This window comes from Microcebus murinus, chromosome 2, assembly GCF_040939455.1.
Source record: "Microcebus murinus isolate Inina chromosome 2, M.murinus_Inina_mat1.0, whole genome shotgun sequence".
Classification (NCBI taxonomy): domain Eukaryota; kingdom Metazoa; phylum Chordata; class Mammalia; order Primates; family Cheirogaleidae; genus Microcebus; species Microcebus murinus.
The window spans coordinates 89,127,185-89,133,531 of record NC_134105.1 but is presented as its reverse complement, the minus strand read 5'-3'; positions in this window follow the sequence as shown (position 1 = coordinate 89,133,531).

Here is a 6,347-nt window from a genome sequence, read left to right as displayed (position 1 = left end):
AGAGTACCTTATTGGTTACATTCGTTGTCTATCTTAACGGTTTCTCGCGCCAGGATGTAGCTCCGCCCCTCGCACTCTACGGTCACCTGACCCAAGGTCTGGAGGCGTTGATTGGACAAAAAGTCTGCCCTGTAACGGTACTTCTTGCGCGGTGAAAGCAGCGATCCCACCTCCGCATCCCTTTCATTGGTTTGTAACCCCGTCCTTTAACCCACTATTTGGGAAGTTGGGCCATCCGTTCTGGCGTTTTTTCCTCAGAGGCCGGCTCACCGCGATCTCGCGAGAGAGGTAGTGCTCCCTCTTTCGACCCCGTTCTCCCAACTCCTGCGGCGGCTAAAAGAAGTTTGAATTTGATTGGGTGTTGACAAGGAAGTTGATAGGCTGAGATAACTGTCCATCATTCGCTTCCCACATACTGAGGAGGCTGCCTGAAGGTGAAAGACTAGAACACGCGCTTGCTTTGCGACGGCACTTAGATGTCGCGAGAGGGTGACCGTAAGCCAGCCCCGCCTCCCTGCGCTTTAGGTTTTCTCCCCTCAGTTTGTGTGGTCCGGTGGCGTACTTGGCTGTGCTTCGGATCTGGGAGCTGGAAACTTCTGCTCTGCACACCGTCCTACCAGTGCCGGAGGACAAAGGGCTGGGCTAGCCCTCGGCTGTCGGGCCGTCGAATTCCTCACGAAGCCGTCCCGGGGCGCCCAGCAGACACCATCTTAGTACCTCTGGCCGCTGCGTGCACAGCCTGAAAGAGCCCCACCCCCTGTGCCCGAGAAAGCGCCACCGGCGGTATCTGGGGCCGGGGCCGGGAGTTCACGGTTCCCAAAGCCCTGGTTACTCTGACTCTTTGGGGCGGTGGACCCGAGGGCTAGGAAGCAGCGAAGACGCAGCCGTTGCTTACGTTCCCGCCCAAGGACCCCGAGTAACCGAGGGGAGTGACCGACGCTCCCAGCCTTGCGGGCCGCGGGCGTGGCCGGAACTGTTCGGCCGCAGCGGACGTGTCTCAGGGCCGCCTGTTTAATGTTGCGAGTCCGGTAGATCTTTTTATTCTGTTGTCGAGTGCTATAGCCATGTTCATTTTTATATGTAATGCTTCTACCCTGAAAATAATCAAGTGAAATTTACGCTCCATGCAGATATGTTACTTTTTTCTGTGTGGTTTGTAGTACCCTCTGGCGTTCCAGGTTGAGGTTCCAGGTATTCTATATTAGAACTTGTAGTACAGCCGCCTTGCCTCTCTCAGTCCACTTCGTTTGGATCTTTCAATCATTCGCTTCGAAACTCAACTTTAATTCTTTCCATGGTAAAGCACTTCTGAGAAGTGCTAGTGATACCGACTTTAGACTGGTACAGCCTATGCCCTGGCGCCCACCGTCTTGTGAAGGGAAGTACTGCTGAGGTTATGCTTTCTTCAGTATCCCAGCCTGGGCAGGGGCAGAGTTTATGAGGATTATTACATTGATCCTGTCCTCAACCACATTTCTCTCGTTTTGTTTTTTTTTTGAGACAGAGTCTCTGGCCTGGGCTAGAATGCCATGGCATCAGCTAGGCTCATAGCAACTTCAAACTCCTGGACTCAAGCTATTTTCTTGCCTGTCTCCCAGGTAACTAGGACTGTAAGTGTGTACCACCATGCATGGGTAATTTTTTTCTATTTTTAGTAGAGATGGTTTCTAACTCCTGAGCTCAAGCAATCCTCCTGCCTCAGCCTCCCGGAGTGCTAGGGCCAGGTCTAAACTTGAAGACTTAAGATTAGGGACTGCAACCTGTTTAGCTCTGCTTGAGCCATCATTTTTGTAAATAATTCTGAAGAATTTAAAGTTAAGAGCCTTTTATTTCTTGATTAGAGCAAATAAACTTGAAAGAAGCCCAATATGTGAAGCATAAAAATCCACAATATTTTAATGTGTGTAGACATACTCATTGTATTAAAATGGGCTACTGAAATAAAGCTTAATAAGGCATAAAATAACATGTATAAATAATATGCTATCATTTGTGGTTTTAAAAATTATATGTATTTATGTGTATGTACATGTATATTTTTAAATTTTCATGCAGACTCCTTGAGTATAACATGGAAATCTTAACTAGGATTGTCCTGAGGAGGGAGGCTGAGGGTCTGGAGTGGGAGAGAGACTTAACTTTTCTTTGTATGCATGCTTAAAACAAAACTTTTGTTTTGCCATGTGTATGCTATTACTCTTTCAATTAAAAAATAACTATTTTTAGTTTCCTTAAACTATTTTTATGGAAAAAGTTAAAAATATACAAAAATAGAATATTATAAAGAGCTCCCATGTACCTAACACCCTATTTCAACAATTAGATGTCAGTCGTGTTCCATACATATCCTTCTTCCCACTGTCCCCTTTGCATTATTTTGTTCCAGACTTACCTGATAACATTTCCAGGCATAGAATCAGCCTTTTCTCAACAGAGTTCTGATTCGTTTTAGTGGGAAATGGTGTTTAAAGATAAAAGTCTGGATATGGGGGATAAAAACACACAAACACATTATTTGTAAAAGCACAAAATAAAGAAAAAGCTTTACATAGGGGTTTTTAATCTTTTTCAAAGTTATACTAATACAACACAAAGGGAAATTGAAGTTAAGCCACTATCTGATTATCTTACTCAATGCAGTAGCCAATCCAGATAAACCATGCTCCAGAGTGACTATTTTTGGCCTAAATTGATCTGCTTAAGTGACTCACTGATCAAAGAAAAAGATAAGACCAAATCAGTATAGTTTCTCAAACCTCATGATAGGGATTGTGGGAGAGAATTCACATGTGGCAATGCTTGAGGCATGCCAGGTTTAGTGGCTTGCCCCTTGAAATACCAGGGAGCTTGATAGAAGCTACTGCCCACAGCTGGCTGTAGTAGGAAGGCTTTCTTAGGGGGACTGGTAGCCTAGCTCAAGCCAAGAAGACTACTAAGTTTAATGGTTAGATTGGAAAGGCCTAGATTCCATTGCCAGGAACAGAGCCAAAATATAGCTTGTGATATGTGTGTGTCCATGACAGAACTGAATAATGACAATATGTTGGATCCATGCTGTGGTTAAAATAGTTATTAATTTTGTTTTCCTTTGTGTTCTTTAAAGCATGAAGTTTCTTAGATTTTATCAGCCTGTGTTTACACATGTGCTTTAGAGAGGGCATGTGTGTAAAAGTGACCCATGGTTTAGAGGGCCAAGACTTTTAACCTTTCCTTTTTTTTTTTTTGAGACAGAGTCTCGCTTTGTTGCCCAGGCTAGAGGAGTGAGTGCCCTGACGTCAGCCTACCTCACAGCAACCTCAAACTCCTGGGCTCAAGCAATCCTGCTGCCTCAGCCTCCCGAGTAGCTGGACTACAGGCATGTGCCACTATGTCTGGCTAATTTTTTCTATATGTATTAGTTGGCCAATTAATTTCTTTCTATTTATAGTAGAAACAGGGTCTTGCTCTTGCTCAGACTGGTTTCGAACTCCTGACCTCGAGTAATCCACCCGCCTCGGCCTCCCAGATTGCTAGGATTACAGGCGTGAGCCACTGCACCCGGCCTTAACCTTTCTTTTGGTGTAGACGATGGAGTTGTTGAAGTATAATCCACATTTTCATCTAGTCTTCTTGTGTTCAATGGCCAGATTTGTGAGGATAGCCAACCTGGATGAGGAGAATCTTTCAGTGGTCATGAAAACGGAGCTAAGCTACCAACATTCTCTGAACATCATGGCAATATGTTGAGTGCCCTGCCATAAACCAAGAAATAGTGTTGAGAAAAAGCTTCCATAGGCCCTTTTGGCTGTACAACTTGAAGGCCCTGAGGACACGGCCCAGTATTCATGACTAGCTTTCTATTAATATACATGAGGTGCTTTTTTTCATCTCCTTTAAAATCAGTTTTAGGTTTAAAAGGAAAAAGCAAAAGTTATACACATGGAAGAAAACTGTACAATTAAAGAAATAATCAGTATGTTTCAATCAGATGTCCTCTTTCCACCCTCTTCCTTCCTAGGTTTTATTGTTTGTGTATCCTCAGTACACATGCAGACAATGATTGCAATGTGAAATTTATCTTGGGAGCTGAGAGTCATTTGGTTTCCTGACAAATGCAAAAAGGCTAAAGCTGGGAATTGAAAATTTTTCCCACCCATAATAGTAGATTAAAATTGTCTGGCTTCTCTGCTGATCCTAGTACTTGCAAAAAAGTAAAGAAAGAAAGAAAATTTTCTATTTAATCTTCCTTCATAAAGTGAGTGGTCTCTTGACAGTGAGGTTTATTTGGTTTGGCTTAAATAAAAAGTGTGTATTTTACCCATAGACAGATATTAAATCCCTAAAATAGCAAACAATCATTTAGGACCCAGTTTGCATTATAAAGTCATTTGTTTATTTGTGGTTGATGGGTTTTTCTAAAACAGCTGTATTAAGATATAATTTATATGCCATAAATTTCACCCATTTAAAGTATACAATTCAGTGGTTATTAGTATACTTACAAAGCTGCGCATATAGTTCCTCCTTTAATATTGTTATGGAAAGCACTCTAACTTCCACATGACTAAGTTCTAATAAAATTATCTCTTTCATTTACATGGACACCTTGTAGGGTAGTGAATAAAAGTACCTGCCCTGGAACCAGCCAGCCTGGATAAAATCCCAGCTCTGCTCTGGGGCTCGGAGGAGTTCCTCTTAACCTCTTTGGGACTTTGGTTTTTTCTATAAAATGGGAATAATCATAGAATCTTTTCACTGGAAGAATTAAATGGGTTAAAACATACAACGAGGCCATGCTCTGCTGGAAGGCGCCTTGTTAAAATGAAAAAAAAAATAATTAAAATGATTTAAAAAAATACAACAAGCTTAGAATAGTTTCAGGCACTGGTAAACACTATATAAATGTTTGTTTTATTACTAATATATTTTCTCTTTGAACTTGGGTACATAGAATTAGCTTAATTATAATCCTTAGTTCATGACACAATCATCAATGGTCTGTCTTTGGGCCTTTCAACTTTTCATTATTTATTAATGACATAGTGAATACCCATGAACCTAGCACTCAATCCAGCACTCAAAGAAATAGAAAATTACCAATAAGGCCAGGCGCGGTGGCTCACGCCTGTAATCCTAGCTCTCTGGGAGGCCGAGGCGGGCGGATTGCTCGGGGTCAGGAGTTCAAAACCAGCCTGAGCAAGAGCGAGACCCCGTCTCTACTATAAATAGAAAGAAATTAATTGGCCAACTAATATATATAGAAAAAATTAGCCGGGCATGGTGGTACATGCCTGTAGTCCCAGCCACTTGGGAGGCTGAGGCAGAAGGATTGCTTGAGCCCAGGAGTTTGAGGTTGCTGTGAGCTAGGTTAACGCCATGGCACTCACTATAGCCTAGGCAACAAAATGGGACTCTGTCTCAAAAAAAAAAAAAAAGAAAAGAAAATTACCAATAATTTACCTCTGCCTAAATGCTGCTCCTCTGTCTTGTATACTGTCCACCATTGTAGATATCCTGAATCTAATATTTAGCAATCCTTCCTTTTTTAAAGACTTTAAGGAATTTGTTTAAGGAATTTTAAAGAATATATATGTGTGTGTATGTGCCTACACACATACCTTAAAAGTATATTATTTTGGTTTCACTTGTTTTTAACATTATATGAACATTTGAATAACATACTATGTTTTATTTACATGTAATCTTCTGAGATTTATAGTTTTCATTCAGTGTATTACTGTGTAATACTATGATTCTTCCATGCTATCATACGTAGCTCATACATAGTTTATTTCCATTGCTGTAAAATCTCCAATATATTGAATAGACCATCATTTATATATATATTCTTTCTTCGATGGGCACATAAATAATTTCTACTTTTTGTGCCGTTATGAACAGTGCTACTATGAAAATTCTTATTCATGTGTCACTTATGGAAGAATTTGTCTGGCATAGGTTGGAGAGATGGAGGGTGAGGGATCCCTAGGAGTAGAATTACTAGATTAAAGGTTATGTTGAACGTTCATTTTAACAAGATAATGTCAAATTGTTTTCTAAAGTAGTTTTTAGCAAGATAATGTCAAATTGTTTTCTAAAGTGGTTTTTAGCAATTTACAATTTCACCAGCAAAATATAAGAGACCTTATTGATCCATCTCACTGGCATTTTATACTTTTTTTTTTAACCAAAGAAATGGTGTAAATACAGAATCTAACTATAGTTTTGATATTTTCTGTGATTACTTGTAAATTTGCTTATCTCTTTATAAGTTTACTGGCCACATTTGTTTCTTCATCTATGAACAATTCATGTTTTTGCTTATCTATTAAGTTGTGTCTTTTTTATATATGTAGGAGTTCTCTATA